This window comes from Rhinoderma darwinii, chromosome 10 (assembly GCF_050947455.1).
Source record: "Rhinoderma darwinii isolate aRhiDar2 chromosome 10, aRhiDar2.hap1, whole genome shotgun sequence".
Taxonomy (NCBI): Eukaryota; Metazoa; Chordata; class Amphibia; order Anura; family Rhinodermatidae; genus Rhinoderma; species Rhinoderma darwinii.
The window spans coordinates 105,040,076-105,060,798 of NC_134696.1; the positions used below are offsets into that span (position 1 = coordinate 105,040,076).

Here is a 20,723-nt window from a genome sequence, read left to right on the forward strand (position 1 = left end):
ATCGAGCCTAGTCCCACCATCCTCCCCTGCCATGCCCATCCACCATCCTGCTCATACAAGAACTTCAAACATTGCATTCATCCCTGTTCTGCTTAGAAAAGCTTTTCTTTCTGAACAAATTACTTCTAAATGATCACAAGATGCTGATTTGATTTAAATCCTTCCTTCCCCAATGACCTCTTGTTGGTCACAACCAGGATATTCATGGTGAAACTCGCACGCCTTATAGTTTCAACTTTTCAAAACTTAACTAGTGCAGGGGATACAGGCTGACTTCTTAGTGGCGGCAATTGTTTCGCAGCAGAGATGGTTTTCCTTATAGTTGGAGGATGGATCCATAGATACCTGGCAGTCCGCCATAAAAAAATTAGGTCATATGTGTAAATAATAGAACTTGCATGCAACTCGTCTAAATATCGTTATATTCTTGTACATAGTGGGCAGTATTATAGTAGTTATATTCTTGTATATAGGAGCAGTATTATAGTAGTTATATTCTTGTATATAGGAGCAGTATTAGAGTAGTTATATTCTTGTATATAGGGGGCAGTATTATAGTAGTTATATTCTTGTATATAGGGAGCAGTGTTATAGTAGTTATATACTTGTATATAGGAGCAGTATTATAGTAGTTATATTCTTGTATATAGGAGCAGTATTATAGTAGTTATATTCTTGTATATAGGAGCAGTATTATAGTAGTTATATTCTTGTATATAGGGGCAGTATTATAGTAGTTATATTCTTGTATATAGGGGGCAGTATTATAGTAGTTATATTCTTGTATATAGGAGCAGTATTATAGTAGTTATATTCTTGTATATAGGAGCAGTATTAGAGTAGTTATATTCTTGTATATAGGGGGCAGTATTATAGTAGTTATATTCTTGTATATAGGGGCAGTATTATAGTAGTTATATTCTTGTATATAGGGGCAGTATTATAGTAGTTATATTCTTGTATATAGGAGCAGTATTATAGTAGTTATATTCTTGTATATAGGAGCAGTATTATAGTAGTTATATTCTTGTATATAGGAGCAGTATTATAGTAGTCATATTCTTGTATATAGGGGCAGTATTATAGTAGTTATATTCTTGTATATAGGGGGCAGTATTATAGTAGTTATATTCTTGTATATAGGAGCAGTATTATAGTAGTTATATTCTTGTATATAGGAGCAGTATTAGAGTAGTTATATTCTTGTATATAGGAGGCAGTATTATAGTAGTTATATTCTTGTATATAGGAGCAGTATTATAGTAGTTATATTCTTGTATATAGGAGCAGCATTATTGTAGTTATATTCTTGTATATAGGAGCAGTATTAGAGTAGTTATATTCTTGTATATAGGGGGCAGTATTATAGTAGTTATATTCTTGTATATAGGGGCAGTATTATAGTAGTTATATTCTTGTAGATAGGGGCAGTATTATAGTAGTTATATTCTTGTATATAGGAGCAGTATTATAGTAGTTATATTCTTGTATATAGGGGGCAGTATTATAGTAGTTATATTCTTGTATATAGTGGCAGTATTATAGTAGTTATATTCTTGTATATAGGAGCAGTATTATAGTAGTTATATTCTTGTATATAGTGGCAGTATTATAGTAGTTATATTCTTGTATATAGGGGCAGTATTATAGTAGTTATATTCTTGTATATAGGAGCAGTATTATAGTAGTTATATTCTTGTATATAGGGGGCAGTATTATAGTAGTTATATTCTTGTATATAGTGGCAGTATTATAGTAGTTATATTCTTGTATATAGGGGCAGTATTATAGTAGTTATATTCTTGTATATAGGGGGCAGTATTATAGTAGTTATATTCTTGTATATAGGGAGCAGTGTTATAGTAGTTATATACTTGTATATAGGAGCAGTATTATAGTAGTTATATTCTTGTATATAGGAGCAGTATTATAGTAGTTATATTCTTGTATATAGGAGCAGTATTATAGTAGTTATATTCTTGTATATAGGGGCAGTATTATAGTAGTTATATTCTTGTATATAGGGGGCAGTATTATAGTAGTTATATTCTTGTATATAGGAGCAGTATTAGAGTAGTTATATTCTTGTATATAGGGGGCAGTATTATAGTAGTTATATTCTTGTATATAGGGGGCAGTATTAGAGTAGTTATATTCTTGTATATAGGGGGCAGTATTATAGTAGTTATATTCTTGTATATAGGAGCAGTATTATAGTAGTTATATTCTTGTATATAGGGGCAGTATTATAGTAGTTATATTCTTGTATATAGGGGGCAGTATTATAGTAGTTATATTCTTGTATATAGGAGCAGTATTATAGTAGTTATATTCTTGTATATAGGAGCAGTATTAGAGTAGTTATATTCTTGTATATAGGGGGCAGTATTATAGTAGTTATATTCTTGTATATAGGGGGCAGTATTATAGTAGTTATATTCTTGTATATAGGGAGCAGTATTATAGTAATTATATTCTTGTATATAGGGGTAGTATTATAGTAGGTATATTCTTGTATATAGGGGCAGTATTATAGTAGTTATATTCTTGTATATAGCGGCAGTATTATAGTAGTTATATTCTTGTATATAGGGGTCAGTATTATAGTAGTTATATTCTTGTATATAGGGGGCAGTATTATAGTAGTTATATTCTTGTATATAGGAGCAGTATTATAGTAGTTATATTCTTGTATATAGGAGCAGTATTATAGTAGTTATATTCTTGTATATAGGAGCAGTATTATAGTAGTCATATTCTTGTATATAGGGGCAGTATTATAGTAGTTATATTCTTGTATATAGGGGGCAGTATTATAGTAGTTATATTCTTGTATATAGGAGCAGTATTATAGTAGTTATATTCTTGTATATAGGAGCAGTATTAGAGTAGTTATATTCTTGTATATAGGAGGCAGTATTATAGTAGTTATATTCTTGTATATAGGAGCAGTATTATAGTAGTTATATTCTTGTATATAGGAGCAGCATTATTGTAGTTATATTCTTGTATATAGGAGCAGTATTAGAGTAGTTATATTCTTGTATATAGGGGGCAGTATTATAGTAGTTATATTCTTGTATATAGGGGCAGTATTATAGTAGTTATATTCTTGTAGATAGGGGCAGTATTATAGTAGTTATATTCTTGTATATAGGAGCAGTATTATAGTAGTTATATTCTTGTATATAGGGGGCAGTATTATAGTAGTTATATTCTTGTATATAGTGGCAGTATTATAGTAGTTATATTCTTGTATATAGGGGCAGTATTATAGTAGTTATATTCTTGTATATAGGGGGCAGTATTATAGTAGTTATATTCTTGTATATAGGGGCAGTATTATAGTAGTTATATTCTTGTATATAGGGGGCAGTATTATAGTAGTTATATTCTTGTATATAGAGGCAGTATCATAGTAGTTATATTCTTGTATATAGGAGCAGTATTATAGTAGTTATATTTTTGTATATAGGAGCAGTATTATAGTAGTTATATTCTTGTATATAGGGGCAGTATTATAGTAGTTATATTCTTGTATATAGGAGCAGTATTATAGTAGTTATATTCTTGTATATAGGGGCAGTATTACAGTAGTTATATTCTTGTACATAGGGGGCGGTATTATAATAGTTATATTCTTGTATATAGGAGCAGTATTATAGTAGTTATATTCTTGTATATAGGAGCAGTATTATAGTAGTTATATTCTTGTATATAGGGGCAGTATTATAGTAGTTATATTCTTGTACATAGGGGGCGGTATTATAGTAGTTATATTCTTGTATATAGGGGCAGTATTATAGTAGTTATATTCTTGTATATAGGGGGCAGTATTATAGTAGTTATATTCTTGTATATAGGAGCAGTATTATAGTAGTTATATTCTTGTATATAGGGGCAGTATTATAGTAGTTATATTCTTGTATATAGGGGCAGTATTATAGCAGTTATATTCTTGTATATAGGGGGCAGTATTATAGTAGTTATATTCTTGTATATAGGAGCAGTATTATAGTAGTTATATTCTTGTATATAGGAGCAGTATTATAGTAGTTATATTCTTGTATATAGGGGCAGTATTATAGTAGTTATATTCTTGTATATAGGGGCAGTATTATAGCAGTTATATTCTTGTATATAGGGGGCAGTATTATAGTAGTTATATTCTTGTATATAGGAGCAGTATTATAGTAGTTATATTCTTGTATATAGGGGCAGTATTATAGTAGTTATATTCTTGTATATAGGGGCAGTATTATAGTAGTTATATTCTTGTATATAGGGGCAGTATTATAGTAGTTATATTCTTGTACATAGGGGGCGGTATTATAATAGTTATATTCTTGTACATAGGGGGTAGTGTTACAATAGTTAATACTGATGTTATAAGGATTCAGCTTTAAGACAATGGTTAAATGGGCGTGAAAAGCGCTACTTTTAATGTGTCAGAGTTCAGCAGAGTTTCTAGTGTAGCACCGATGAGCTGCGACTGTTGAGTATGTGCTTGGTATCTGCATTGTCATGTCCAGGCAGATATGGGTGGTGTCTATATTTCTGCTAATGATTGAGGATTGTAGGTCTCTTTCTTGAGATGAGCTCAGCGGGACCTTTTGCATTTTCATGCTGCATATAAGAAATGTCATGCCATATGTTTCAATCCCACCCAGGAGTCCTCGCCATAAATAAGACCCAATTGCAGAGATCCCTCAAGTGCACTTAGCTACTTGTCTCTTGGACTATAGCAAAAGGCCAGATGATAAAATGAGCATTGTTCATGTGGGTTTTGTTAGAGGTGTGAAATCGGGATGTTGGTCCCATCCATCAGCAGCTTGATGAACAGGGGTTATTCAGATCAGAGACTGGGAAACGTGTGCAGGGTAGAGCAGACGCTCTCAGTTCTGCCCTCAGTATTTCTTGTTGGCAGCAGTTTAATTGGACTTTACAACGTCCTCCTTGAAGATAAAGCTGGTGCATGGTTGTGTTTGCACTGTAGTATTATAGGCCCTATTTTATTACGTTGTGTATTCTGCTTCGTTATGTTTTCCTTCTCCTCAGGGAAGCTTACACCAGTTCACTAAGCAATTGTAGAAACCGCAAGACACAACATAAATGTCAAATCAGTGTTGGGTACGGCACCAGGAGCTTCCACTGATCTCGAATGATGCGACTCCGTCCCTATTTTATTGGAGGAGGCCATTGAATGCAATAGAAATTAATGATTGACAAGTCCTACAATAACAAAAATCCTTTTAATGCCAGGACTCACAATCCAAGCCAGAGGCGAAACATACAGTGCAAATTGCCTGATGCAACCGTTTGAATTCACACAACTTTTCTCTGCTTGAGTCCCCATTCACTTTTATTGACTTTCGTTGAAATGTTACAAGTTGCATCAATACATGACACCTGTAAAGTGCAAGAGAATTCATTCGCGGACTCGTCCAGCCCAGGCCTTCCATTCACTTTATTATCAGAATTTCACCCTGCCATCAATCTGTGAGTCATGATCAGAATACAGGCTATTATTTATGGCAGCCTGTACTGTGTCTATGGAGCAACAGACTGTAATCTCAACATAATCTGTGTCGTCATATTGGCTGGCAAATAAGACCTTTATTTTTTTATAGAGACTAAGTCCAATATGAAGTATATATAATTAGACTTTATTGCTTTTCATAAAGCTTACATTTTACCCTTGGTGAGCCTATGCATATATGTTATAGAGCTACATGTAAGAATTTCATCCTTTTCTTATAATTGGAAGGATAACGTCCCAATAACTGAGTGAGAGCAGCGACCTATCCTAACTGTGTGCAAAACCATTACAGCATAGACTAATGTCAATGGGGGTCTGTACTCTGTCTATGGAGCAGTAGGCACAAGTTGTCATCAAATAGCCCATGTCAAGTATATTGCTCTACATTAGCCTTGACATATTCCCCAGTCCTAGAAAGTGAATAACGTGGTTGCTCGCCAACCCCATCTCCACACTTAGTATTATGTTCCTTAATGTATAGTTCCATAGGTTGAAAAAAGACACAGGTCCATCAAGTTCAATCTTTCTCTACCATTTATACGTAATTCATTGCTAGATTAGTTATAATCTCTGCGTCATTTGTCAGTAAATAAACAGTTAGCCCTTTTTTAAATGCTGACATAGTATCTGCCATTACTGGCTACTGGGGCAGGGCATTTCATATTTTGACTGCTCTAACTGTAAAGAACCCTTTCTTATATTGATGTCTCAATCATATTTCCTCCGCACGCAATGAATGTCCCTGGTTCTTTGAAAAGTCCTCGGAAAGTACAGATTATGTGCTAGTTCTTTGTAGTGAGCAAACTTATACTTTACGTGTTAAAAGGTCACCTCTTTTTTTTTTCCCGAGCTGAATAATTCCAATTTTTTAAGCCTTTCATTGAAAGAGAAAAGGGAACAGCATTCCAGGTATATAGTACGCTTCAAGTGATTTTTCTTTTCAGGATTTTATGAAACTTTCATGAAACTTCTATACACAGAAAGATACTTCCTGACCTCTCTTCTAATAATTTCATTGCAGGGGCTAGTCCACACGTGGCCAAAAATACTGCAGATTTTCCGCATCATATTTTTTTGCGGAAAATCCGCAGCATAATACTGTAGCAGAGGAGTAGATGAGATTACAAGAAATCTCATTCACACGCTGCGTACGTGATATGTGAAGATTCCGCACAGAAATTGACCTACGGGGAGGTTTTTTAAGCCGCAACATGTCAATTGTGGTTGCGAAATTGACATTATTTTGTTGTAGGTTTTTCCCATTGAATTCAATGCGGAACTAAAACCCGCAACAAACAGTCAAACGTTGTGACTTTTGCGGCGGGAATTACATTGATTACACCGCAAAAATCGCAACTTAGAAAATAAAAAAAACTTCTAATTACCTCTGCATTCTGCAGGCTGGTCTCCTGGTGTGACGTTTCATCCCATGTGACCTCCGCTGCAGCTAATCACAGGCTGCAGCGATCTCCTGCGATGAAACGTGATATCAGGAGTCCGGCCAAGTGCTGCAGTTTTCCACAGCGGACATTTGTTGCGCTTTTTCGCCCGGAATTCCCTGCGGCCACCAGGGCGGATACGCTGTGTACCTTTACGCAGCGTATCTGCCCCGTGTAAACTTAACCTAAGAGAGACCTCCCCTCTCATTTAATAATCTAGTCGCCCGCCTTTGAACCCTCTCCAGTTCTCCTATATCCTTTTTACAGTGTGGTGCCAAAACTGAATTCAAGCTGTGGCCTTACAAGGGATAATGCAGCATGTAAATTATCCATAGATCTGAGAAACCAGCCCAGAATACTATAAAATAACAGTAGTGGAACAGTCAACCAGAAGTTTACATAGGAAATCATAGTGGTAAATGCCATTTGTTCAGCCATGTTAATAAAGCCCACACTGGGAGCTGGACGGAAAGGGAGACTATTACGGATTAGTGATCATCTGTGTTAAGGGGTTATGTACATAGCAAGCTGAAATTCTACATATTATTTGTATGCTACAGATACAGCCGTTACTTGTGTGTCCCAGAAACTGGAAACCACATTAAATTGTCTGCTAAATATAGCCGTAAACAAAGGCATCAAACACTGGCCACATAGAGGGCAGCTCCGCCATCATGAACTTGCTCAGAACTAGAGCGAGTCTGTTGCACCCAGTTAGGACCAGCTGAAATTAAAAGATTGTGATTGTATTTTTGGCTTTAGAAATGACCACAAGGGAAGGCTTTTTTTCTCTTTTTTTTTTTTTTTTCTCGCTCAGAAGTTTAATTAGCATGCCGCCCATGAAACAGATCGTTATTGTTCCTGGCCTGGCATAGACATTGAGTGGCAGCAAGCTTAACACGTGAAGCCTGCGGACACGTACAGACCTCTCCAAGCAGGGAGGATGAAGAAGAATATGAATTCCTGACAATGAAGAGCTTTCTGCGAAGCCGCTACTTCCAGCCATGGAAACACACTGCGCGTTTCAGGGTCGTTAATTGTACTCTGTGTAAAACCCAAAGAGAAGGTGTCAATTGTCCTGTGGGTTGTTTTTTTTATTTTTTAAATCTGTCTTGTTAAATTCACTGAGTCCGCTTATAAAATATTTAGACATAAAAGAAGCAGGCGGAAAACAAGCCGCTCCGCCAGGTCTAATTACAAAGCAATAAAAAAAGAACCTGAGTGTCCTGCTGGCAGAATTTATTTTGCTGGTAATCCACTTTTTTTTTTTTGTTCTGAAAACGGCTTGCTGTAATTTAGGATGTTGTTCCTATTGTTGTAGATGTCTTCGGCTAGGTAGATTCTTCTGTAATTGGGAGAGCAACATAGACGCGGAACATTAATGTTCAGGTTGTAATTTTAGATAAGGTTGGGGGTGAATGGAGCTAGTTCCATGAAGGCAGAGTAATGATTCCCAAATAATAGTGCCTTAGGGCTCGTCCACACGTAGTGGAATTGCTGCGTATTTTCCGTCCAGAATTGCGGGCGAAAAGTACGCAGCAGAATACAGTAGCAGCAAAGTGCATGAGATTTAACAAATCTCATCCACACGCTACGTAAAACTTCCGACCAGAAATTGACCTGCGGTGCGAATTTTTCGTAACGCAGCAAGTGAATTCCTGCTGTGGAAAGTGGACTGAATTGCTGCGTTTTTCAGGGGAGACGTCACCATCCCCCAACATTGAGAAAAACACAGAAAAATCTGCACCATTTTCTGCAGTAAAAAAACGCAGGAAATGTTGCAGTTTTTTCGCAGCAGAAATTCTGAAATGGAATTGCTGCTGAAATTTTCTGCAGCAATTCCGTTGTGGACAACCCTTTACAGTGTGTAAATAATGCCACCATGCAGTGGCAAATAAAAAAAATGTTTGTTATACTGCCACACAGTGCCCAAGTAACATTTATATATAGTGCCCATATCATATCACTATAGAGCTCAACTAACATCTATATAGTCCACAAATAATGCCACTATACACTGCCTACTTAACGGGGACTTGTCACGTCCCCTCCGCTGTAACACTAAATACCTCTTTCACGGTTACCCCACAGATTACTGTCCACACTGATAGGACAGTGCCAGAGTGACATAGTGCCTGACATTGGGTGCACTGAAATGCCCAGTTTTCCAATTACACTTGGCAATTTGCATATTTCCTGCATTTTGGGTGGGATAGCAGAACAAGGGGGGAAAAAAATATTTATTTTGTTTAATAGGGGAGAAGATGTGACCGATCCTCTTTGTGCACAAATAATGCCGCTACATATACTGCACATTGTGGGGACAAGAGGAAGATCCCTGGCCATATTCCCATACCATAACCCAATCCTGTGTATCTTTCATTGTGTTCAACTCCTGCAAATCTACTTTGGGATCTCTTGCTTCCCATCTTCCTCAGTTGTGATTATAGATGATAGTGTGGAAAAGAATATCAATATTCACTAAAACTGGACATAGATGGAAAGATTTGCCCTGACCTGACCAGTGTTGTGATATTTGAAACACATTGTAACACTTTATAAAGGGGCAAGTAGAAATATATTTATAATAATGGGAATCATTTTCGACATTGTCGGCCATATTTGTTCCTATGGGGCTTCTTTTTTTGTCACCTGGTCATCCAGAAGGTCCTTTTACCTCCCTCTCACAGGCCATGCTGGAATAAACCCTCTCCTATCACACTCACTGACGTCCATTACATTCAATAACAAGTTTCTGTTATTATTATTATTTCTTTTTTGGACTCCATTCTTTTTCATCCGCGGATCTTGCACAGCAGAGCTTTTAAGTGGTTGAGGCCGTAGAAACGGTGTGTGTGCCATTCAGCATGGTGGTGCGGTAGTTTGATGCCATCCGACTCCCTGTATTTACTTTGCTGAATGCTGCCATATTTAGCACAGATATCAGATAAAATGTGATTCTACTTGTTAACTAAATGCTATTTTAAGGATAAGAAAATTCAATAAGAGATCCCTATTTATATTTCTTTTATTTCTGTGACTAGTTACATTGTGTAGTTTCATGTTTTTGCTTTTTTTAGAGCATGCCTGTGGACTGGGGCTTGTGTGTGTGTGTGTGTGTGTGATTGTTACATTGTGTGTGTGTGTGTGTGTGATTGTTACATTGTGTGTGTGTGTGTGTGTATGTGTGCGTGGGGGGGGGGGGGGTTCCTGCTGCAGCACAAATTAAACATTAAATGGTCGCCCATTTAAACAAATGGGCAGCCATATAATGCATGAATGTGGAGGGTCCTTCATAGCAAGACTAGTTCTTTGCATCGTCTCTGCAGTTTGGCAGACAAAAAATACACCTTTAGTGCTGCCACATGACCTATTGAGATATATGGAAACCCAAAATGTACAACCCTTTTCAACCCTGTGAGTAAAAATATAGCACCTCTTTTTATAATTAAGGACTGAAAATTCCCTGTTAAAGATCTAGATTTAATGACCCGCGGCTTGTGGACCCACTGTGCTACTCACCCTGTTTGATTTTGGGCCACCTCTAAGAGCATTATGTAAGCAGCATCCCCGCTATTCACCCTTTAATCCCCATATGGGGACCTGTACTTTGCTGCAGGGAGACTACAGGTTGCTACCTCTTGAGGTGGTCCTGGTGTGAGTAGCAGCTGGCAAAGCGGTCCAGAAGCGGACGGTGTACACCATGGGTACAGGCACTGGCAGATGATACATTGGCAGGCGGGTCTAGGTCTGAAGTCCGTTTTTAACAGGTAGCGGGTTTGAAGGCTTGCAGCAGGAGACAGGTTGCCAAGAGGTAGTAGGCCTCAGGCTCGTACCCTTTAGCGGGGTACAGACTGGTAGCAGGTAGCATGATTCTGACTGATAACGGGTAGCAGGATACGGACTGGCAGTAGGTAGCTGGAAACCGACTGGTAGCGGGTAGTAGGATGCAAACAGGAACCCTCGCAGGAAACAACTATGTTGCGCCAAAGTTGCTCAGGCACGAGGTGATCAGAGGAGCTGCCTTAAATAAGCTTGGAGCAACAAGGACTGGTTGGGGAGGTTTGTTAATGTGCGTGCTGGCACTTTAATAAACATGCGGTCGCGAGTAGGAAGAGGAACGCGACCACAGGAGGCAGGACAGAGGCGCTGGAGGCCACAAGCAGCAAAGGGACCAGGCCTGACGACGTCCTCCGTTGGTGGAGTGGCACTCGCCGCTGGCATTACACTAGACCTCATTTCGCTCAATTGTTAGTGTGAGGCCACGTGCACACAACCGTAGATTTCATCCGTAATTACGGTCCGCAGTTATGGATCCATTAATTTCTATTGACCATGGACACCTTCCCATATATTTGCGGGTAGGTGTCCAGGATGTAGGAAGGCTCCGCAAAAGATAGAACATGTGATTACAGGCACGGCCGGGTGCATGAGGTTTATCAGTGTAGGTAATCTCTACACTGATCCGTACAAACATGATAAACCCTCAGCCCAAGTTTGGCCGGTGCAACGAGCGCCGATCTACGAGACAGCTCATTGGTCAGCGCTCGTTTGCTCCTTTCACAAGGAGCTGGTATGGGGACGAGCGATAGGAGTAACATACATTTGTATCATGTCGGCAGCACGTCTCCCTGTTTACTCAGGGAATTGTGCTGCCGACAACGATAATCTTTTACACAATTAAAACCAAACGATCAGCTGATAAAGAAGCATTTGCTCGTTCATCTGCTGATCGCTGTCCTGTTTACACAGGGCAATTATCGGGAACGAGCTTTCTATGAACGCTCGTCTGCCCGATAATTGGCCAGTGTAAAAGGGCCTTAAGTCAGGAAATATTTTCAGGACAAATTTAAGGCTCTAAATATAAACCCAAGTGTGTGGCTATGGGGGTGCAGAGGTAGCAGTCACCCCAAATGCTCCTTTTGACACAGTATTGTTAATTGCACGTTGGCAGGGAGGGGTCTGTTACAGTTCTTTCATCGGGCCCAGGATTAATTCAACATAGACAGCAAGCATGTTGCAGAACTTTTCATCACATAATGATCTAGTTTTATTGCAGGAGACTGGATGAGCACTTTATTAAATTTATGTTTTATTAACCTGAACTTCCAAAAGACCGCGTCTAACCATGAACATAAGATTGTGTTGTTTTTTGTTGTTTTTTTTGCACGGAATCCATATCAAATTTTCATAGATAGCAAAGAGAACAGTGAAAATCATGTCCAGCAGCAGCTGATCGATTTCTGTTCAGTTGAACCATCGCCACTACATGTATATAAACCCCTTCCCACACTATGTTGTACATTAACGGCGCTGGAGGAAGGTAGTTCCTGCACATCGCCATAATTGTACGGCGCTGGAATGGAGCAGGCTAAGGAGCTGAGCCCACATCATCTTAGGCTGGATTCACACGAGCATGTTCAGTCCGTGAAGGACGGAACGTATTTTGGCCGCAAGTCCCGGACCGAACACACTGCAGGGAGCCGGGCTCCTAGCATCATAGTTATGTACGACGCTAGGAGTCCCTGCCTCGCTGCAGGACAACTGTTCCGTACTGAAAACATGATTACAGTACGGGACAGTTGTCCCGCAGCGAGGCAGGGACTCCTAGCGTCGTACATAACTATGATGCTAGGAGCCCGGCTCCCTGCAGTGTGTTCGGTCCGGGACTTACGGCCAAAATACGTTCCGTCCTTTACGGACCGAATATGCTTGTGTGAATCCAGCCTTACAGCTGACACCCTACTGCAACAGCCGGGATCGGAGCTATCTCAGATTATGGCTGTTTAACCCTTTAGATACTGACCACAGCATTAAAGAGGCTCTGTCACCACATTATAAGTGGCCTATCTTCTACATGATGTGATCGGCGCTGTAATGTAGATAACAGCAGTGTTTTTCTTATTTAGAAAAACGATCATTTTTGACGGAGTTATGACCTATATTAGCTTTATGCTAATGACTTTCTCAATGGACAACTGGGCGTGTTTTACTATATGGCCAAGTGGGTGTTGTACAGAGGAGTGTATGACGCTGACCAATCAGTGACCAATCAGCGTCATACACTTCTCTCCATTCATTTACACAGCACATAGTGATATAGCTAGATCACTATGTGCAGCCACATACACACACTATAACATTACTGCGGTGTCCGGACAATGAATAGACATTACCTCCAGCCAGGACGTCCTGTGTAGTCATTCTCCTGACCACTTCTGTAGCGTCTGTGTGATTTACAGCACAGCACAGCGAGATCTTACTGTGAATGACAGTTTACAGCGTAATCTCGCGAGACTACGCCTGCTATGCTGTAAATCACAGAGACGCTACAGAAGTGGTCAGGAGAATGAATACACATGACGTCCTGGCTGGAGGTAACGTATATTCATTGTCATGACATGAGTAGCGTTATAGTGTGTTTATGTGGCTGCACATAGTGATCTAGCTATATCGCTATGTGCTGTGTACATGAATGGGGAGAAGTGTATGACACTGATTGGTCACTGATTGGTCACTGATTGGTCAGCGTCATACACTCCTCTGTACAACGCCCAGTTGGTCATATAGTAAAACACGCCCAGTTGTCCATTGAGAAAGTCATTACTATAAAGCTAATATAGGTCATAACTCCGTCACAAATGATCGTTTTTCTAAATAAAAACCACTGCTGTAATCTACATTACAGCGCCGATCACATCATGTACAAGATAGGCCACTTATAATGTGGTGACAGGGACTCTTTAAAGTGGCTTTATAGAAGGTGGCTCCCTCTGTAAGGCCATCAATGGGTTGCCAGATTAATTAAGATGATTGAAAAAAAAAAAATGTAAAATCCGAAGAAGAAAAAATAAATAAAATAACTCCCCCCACCACAGACACGGATCAGACGAGACAAAAACAAATTCTTAATTTTAAAATAAAGAAAACAATTTTTATTGTGCAAAAGTAGTAAGACATATCAACTTGGTATCATCGTAATTGTATCGACCCACAGAATAAAGTTATCACAATATTTATACCGGCCGGTGAACGCCGTAAAAACTAATTCCAGAAAACAATTGTGGAACTGCCATTTTTTCCGTCCTCCCCTTCAATAATTATTAAAAGTTGTACAATACATTATATGTGCACAAAAATGGTGCCCTTAAAACAAGTCCTGCTAAAAAACAAGCCCTCCTACAGCTATGTCAATGCAAAAATAAAAACATTATGGTTATTGGAATGCGGAGATGAAAAAACAAAATAAATCGCCGCGTCCTAAAGTCCCAAACTAGGCCGTGTCCTTTAGGGGTTAATTTTATTCTATTGGGAGGGGGGGGGGGTAACAGAGATAAATACTTGGAGCAGGGGCTATATAATACCCATACTTTTTACATGACATTTCAGCTCAATATCTTTTCAAATTAATTTTCTCCGCTTCATTACCGAAAACGAGACATTTCCTTTAAACAGATCATCTTTCTTCTCGTTGCTTCGGGCATCGCAGGTTCTTCTTAGATATTAATCTTTCGCCTTGGCGCACTCTGATTTCCTTCCAGGGGGCTTTTAAGGGTTATAAATCTCCCCTATCCCCCCAAAACATTTGGAGGCAGAGAGATGCTGATGTGTTGGAAATGGTCTCGCGTTGAAAAATCCTCTACATGTGACCAAACCCTTGGATGCTTCATAGACTCCTGATTATCCTGACCTGGTCACAGCTTAATTTCTCATATTTACGAAACACATGATAAAAACATGTCAGAAATCAGCATCAAAGCCACTGACTTAAAGGGGCCCAGTGTGTGCTTGGACTTTGTGGTGTGCAGCGTTAAATTAGGTTTTTCGGGCCAAAGCAACTAAAGTGCTAAAAAAGAACAGGACAAACATGGAGAGCCTATCATTCTACTGATTACCATGGTACAATATGAGCGCACAGCCTGGGGAGGGGAATAAGGGGCGATTTATCTGTTCCTTTAAAGCCCCGGGCTAGGAGCACAGACTGATAGGGGAGAAAAAAATGTAATAAGGCCCCATTGTTCCTCAAGTGGAACCAAAATTATTTTGGCACTGAAGTACAACATTGATACACGGTCCTCAAATCCTAGAAACTTAAAGTCATGGAGGTCATTCTATACGTTATATAAGGGTTACCCACTCAACTTCTCCCCCTTCTGTCTGGGTGACATTTTTGGTGTTTTGTAAGTTTAATGGAGATTCTTCAGCTTCGAACATACTCACCATTTATTTACATGCCACCTAAGTTTTTGGCTTATAGGGCTTGGTTCACACACTGCAGCAGTGGCGCAGCACACGGCCGCTGCCTATTAACATGTGATGCAGTTGTATTTTGTTTTTTCACATTTTTTTTATGGAAGAGGCAATTTAAAGAAACATTTCTAGAGCTACCGCTGTGAAAACCTCATCATGGTACCACATGAAACGTGATTGCCTTTTTCCCGGTTTTTATTTTTGCCAGGGATTGGTCATACTGCCCTTTACACCAGTTCACAAAGTCTCATTAACAATTCTGTAACATCTGGCTGTTGTGGAGTCCTTTGCGCTGTCACACGCTGCCTTTTATCTTCTGTGATTGGCTAGACCAGCAATCCTCAACGTTTTATACCTTGAGCCAGATTTCATTTCGAGTGATCGCCGGGAGCCACGTTTAAGTAAAAAATATAACATTAAATGTAGAGAAACAAAAAATTATAACATTTCAATTTGTAGATAAATATTTCAATTTGAAATGAGCACAGTGACATTCCACCACCCAAACTGGCACTATTCTTGGGATAGGATATGTCTAATATTATTAATGTGGATGTCATATTGTAGCAAGAGCATATGGTTATAACTCTGGGTTTCTATGGCGAGCCACACTGCATGGGGTTGCGAGACCCATGTGGCTCCGAGCCACTGGTTTGGGACCTCTGGGCTAGACCGTTCCGAGTGGAGAGGAGATGCCATCTCTACCCTTTAATAATGTGGCATACTTTCTTACTGACTGGTGCTTGATTGAAATCCACCTCTTTAGCATTTAAAGGGTATGTTCCCACACACAGGATGGATACGCTGCAGATTTTCTACAACACAAAATCTGCAGCAGAATCTCAAAAAACTGCTAGTAAATTTGTCACAGAAATCCGCTACAAATAGTGCGTTTTTGCTGAGCATATTGGTGCGGAAACGCAGCGGTTTTACCTGCGGATTTATGTGATCGGCGCTGTAATGTAGATAACAGCAGTGTTTTTTATTTTGAAAACCAATCATTTTTGAGCAAGTTATGAGCTAGTTTAGATTTATGCTTATTAGTTTCTTAATAGACAACTGGGCGTTTTTTACCTTTTGACCAAGTGGGCGTTGTACAGAGGATTGTATGACGCTGACCAATCCGCGTCATATACTTCTCTCCATTCAGGTCCATTTGTACTCATCACAGCGTGATCTTACGAGATCACGCTGTGCTGTCACATACACCCACAGTAACTTTACTGAAGTGTCTTGAGAGTGAATAGACATCACCTCCAGCCAGGACGCGATGTCTATTCACACTCCCGACACTTCGGTAAAGTTTGTGTGGGACTTAATCACACAGCACAGCGTGCTGTCATTCACAGCGTGATCCCGCGAGATCACGCTGTTCTGAGTACAAATGGACATAAATGGAGAGAAGTGTATGACGCTGATTGGTCACTGATTGGTCAGCGTCATACACTTCCCTCCCCAATTTATAATCTGGTGACAGAGCCTCTTTAAATATTAAGGTTGGGTTCCCACAGTGCGGATTTGCGGCAGATTTTGCATGCAGTTTTTTTTTAAGCTAAAACCAGGATTGGAACCAAAACAGAGGAAATAGATAAAGAAAGGCCTTACAGGTCTGCTCTCTTGGATCCAAATCTGCATTGTGGGAACCCAACTTAAATCTAGCAAGGTATATGAGCACCTGTGGATTTCCAGCGGTTTATGGGAAAATCACGCAGCATCTCCACATAGAACCCGCAGCATAAATTGACATGCTGCAGAATTGAAAGTCTCACTGCCGAACACTTTGCGCACAGCGTTTTTTTCCGCAGCGTGGCCATGAGATTTTTCTAAAACTCATTCACTTGGCTGCTGCTTTAAATGCTGCGGAATTTCCACATAGAATTCCACTGCAGAATTTCCGCAGCGTTTATGCTACGTGAGAACCGATCCTAAGGGTATATTACAGAAATACCCAACGGATAGGGTCTGCCGTATGCCCCATGCTCATCCTTCAGCATTTAGGCGGCAGATTGCTTTCATTTATTTAGCACATACCCCAAGGTATCATCATTTTAAGGACATGAAATGTGATTTAGCTAGAGAACTACATTATATTTTTAAGGAAATAATTTAATAAGCGACTTCTATTTTTATTCTCGGTAATTGGTTTCTGACTGACATGCATTTATTTTAGTCTCAGTCTCTGCTTTAGACGGCTCTATGGGTGGAGACGTTACAAAATTGGAAAATTCAATGACTGATATGAGCCTGGTATGACTTCCAAATAATCTTTTTTGAGCACAAACCTCTTGTTTGTTATACAGCCCTAAAAATCTAAAAATACAGTATGGGGTTTATTTACAGAAGTGTTGGACTAGAGGCTCAAGGACCCTGGTGCAAAAGTTGTGCCCTCCACTTAAAAGGATTATGAGGTTAGCAAAAGCGCCGGTGGCATGTGCTATCGATTTGAATGTAGCTGAGCTGCAATACCAGGCACAACACATTAAACAAATTGGTACAAAAAGTAAAGCTGACCTCTGTCTGTAATCTCACACAATCCTATTAACTTTTCGCTATATAGTGTGCTCTATATATATGTAGACATGAGGTTGTAGAGGGTCTATATATTGAAATTATTATCTCTAATGTAAACCACAGCATTGTGTCCTCCTAAATATTCCAATCGTAGCATTTGTAGATCGGCCGTTGTGTGATTGCCGTCCCCATTGCAACACCTCTGATTATTGAAAGGACTCGCTCTATTCTTGTGGTTGGGTATCTGACTACCCTCTCGCTGCAGGTAGCAGCCAGTCTCGTCTGTACAAATCCTGTGGGGAGTATGAACTATTAACGAATATGGGCACCTCCAATAGTATTACATCAGGGACATGGGTACCTTTTAGTGGTTGCCGCGTTTGAACATCCCTCAAATATTCTTTGATGGAAGTCTCATTGCCAAGGGCTCCCACAATGTAGTGCAGGAAAAGCAAAAGAGATTCTCCACTTTATTGTAAAGGTTTATACTTTACATTTATTTTTTTTATAAATCTGATCAACATCCCAGAGAGGGAAATGGCATGGTTGTTGGTGCCGAGCCAGATTTGAGCTGATCAGCGAAGTCCTGTCTGACAGTCTGGTTGCTAGGGATACATTGTAACCATCTCAGTATATGGGTTTGTCAGGCAGTGAATCCCTAGTAACCAGTCACTCTCAGATTACTCAGCTCTTCAGTTCAATTCCCAAACTAGAAGTGAGGTGTTTACCTTTAGTGTATTAAAAATCAATGGGGATTAAGTTATAATAATCCGTACCACACTTCTGCATGCAGCTGTGACAGTCACTTTTTGATGGCTTTCTCCCCCTCCACGCTGGGAGGTCAGGTATGTTTGCTGGTGCATGTGACCCTGGACATGTCACATTGTGGAGTGACTCCTTTTTCTTTTAACTTTCTCTAAGGCTGGATTCACACGAGCGTGTGCCTTTTGCGCACGCAAAAAATGCGGCGTTTTGACTGCGCAAAAGGCACTTGATAGCTCCGTGCGGCAGCATCATATGATGCGCGGCTGCGTGGTTTTCGCGCAGCCGCCATCATTATGACACTTCATTTGGATGTTTGTAAACAGAAAAGCACGTGGTGCTTTTCTATTTTCATTCATCCTTTTGACAGCTGTTGCGCGAATCACGCTGTTCGCACGGAAGTGCTTCTGTGTGACATGCGTGGTTTTCACGCACCCATTGACTTCAATGGGTTTCGTGATGCGCGAAAAACGCTCAAAGAACGGATATGTCGTGACTTTTACGCAGCAGATCAACGCTGCGTAAAAATCACGCACATGTCTGCACGGCCCCATAGACTAATATAGGTCCGTGGTACACGCGTGAAAATCACGCGCGTTGCACGGACGTATATCCCGTTCGTCTGAATAAGCCCTCAGTCACAGGAATTCTCAGTAATATTTCACATTAGTTTGAAACTTCCTATAATTAAATTTCAGCCTTGTAATTCCATATAGGAGTCACTGCAGACAAGAGGAGGAGGAACATGTACGCAGCGTTATACCATTTCACGGTGAGAAGTGACATTTAGGCCTCATTCACACGACAGGGTTTCCCGGCCGGGTGCCGGCCGTTCATAAATCGGCCAGCACCCGGCTGCATTAGGAATAATAGACCCCTAATGGGGCTATTCACACGACCGATTTTTTGACGGCCGGGAAAACCGGCCGTCAAAAAATAGGACATGCTCTATTTTCGGCCGGGTACCCGGCCGCCCGGCTCCCATAGAGGTCTATGGGGCCGGGTAATACACGGCCATCACCGGAATGTGTCCCGAGTGATGGCCGTTTTTTCCGTGGCTTGCGCTCTATCTCCTCCTCCTCACAGCGCAGAGTGCATGTGAGGAGGAGGAGTTGATGCCATTCTGACGAATGGCTGTACACTGTGTGGCAGGGCCGGGGTGTACAGCAGGTGGAAGGGAGCGCTGCGCTGGCTCCCTTCCCCTGTTTGTTTTAAAAGCGCCCTGGCCCGGCGACACCTTCCATGGCGCCACTAGCAGCTGCTGCTGCTGCGGCTGCTACTACCGTAGCGACGCCACTATAGCAGAGCAGGGAGGTATCGTTTTCGGGGATTCCGCTCCTGGACAGAGCGCTTGATGTCTCTGTCCATATCTGGGCAGTGACATCAGGGGAGACTCCTGAAGCGGAATCCCCGAACACATGGGGATTCCCCTTCAGGAGTTGCCGCTGATGTCATTGTCCAGATCTGCCCGGCCCGGAACGGATGCAAAACTTTATGCAAACCGGCCGGGCAAAATGACCGATTTTACAGGCCGACACTCGGGCTCGGGCGGCACCCTGTCGTGTGAATCCCGCCTTAAGTCCTCATTCACACGACAGGGTCCGAGTGTCGGCCGGGAAAATCGGCCGTTTTTGGCAGATTTTCCCGGCCGGTTTGCATCCAGTTTTCATCCGTTCCGATTCCGTTTCGGGCCGTGTTGCCGTTTTTACCGTCCGATTTGGACCCGATTTGCATCCGTTTTTTTCCCTGTCAGTTTTAAAATCGGATGAATTTCATTTAAATTTGTTGCCACACACAGCCCTTTGTAGATAATGGATAATGCCACCCAGCTCCCTGCAGGTAATGCTACCCAGCTCCCTGCATGTAATGCCACCCAGCCACCTGCAGGTAATGCCACCCAGCACCCTGCAGGTAATGCCACCCTGCCCCTTGTAGGTGATGCCACCCTGCCCCCTGTAGGTGATGCCACCCTGCCCCCTGTAGGTGATGCCACCCTGCCCCCTGCAGGTGATGCCACCCAGCCCCCTGCAGGTAGTGCCACCCAGCTCCCTGCAGGTAATGCCACCCAGCTCCCTGCAGGTACTGCCACCCAGCCCCCTGCAGGTAATGCCACCCAGCACCCTGCAGGTGATGCCACCCAGCACCCTGCAGGTGATGCCACCCAGCCCCCTGTAGGTGATGCCACCCAGCCCCCTGTAGGTGATGCCACCCAGCCCCCTGTA

At 41.0% G+C, this 20,723-nt stretch overlaps 1 long non-coding RNA gene across 9 annotated transcripts in view; it reads left to right on the forward strand.

Annotated features, from left to right (window-relative positions):
* LOC142662344 (uncharacterized) overlaps positions 1-20,723 on the forward strand; it is a 528,950-nt gene that overhangs the window by 147,022 nt on the left and 361,205 nt on the right. The window contains exon 6 of one of the 9 annotated variants that reach the window (XR_012850915.1): positions 7,796-8,133. The exons of the other annotated variants lie outside the window; for them this stretch is intronic. This is a non-coding gene — a long non-coding RNA (uncharacterized LOC142662344). Of the gene's footprint in view, positions 1-7,795; positions 8,134-20,723 lie in introns of those variants that run through there. 9 annotated transcript variants of the gene reach the window in all.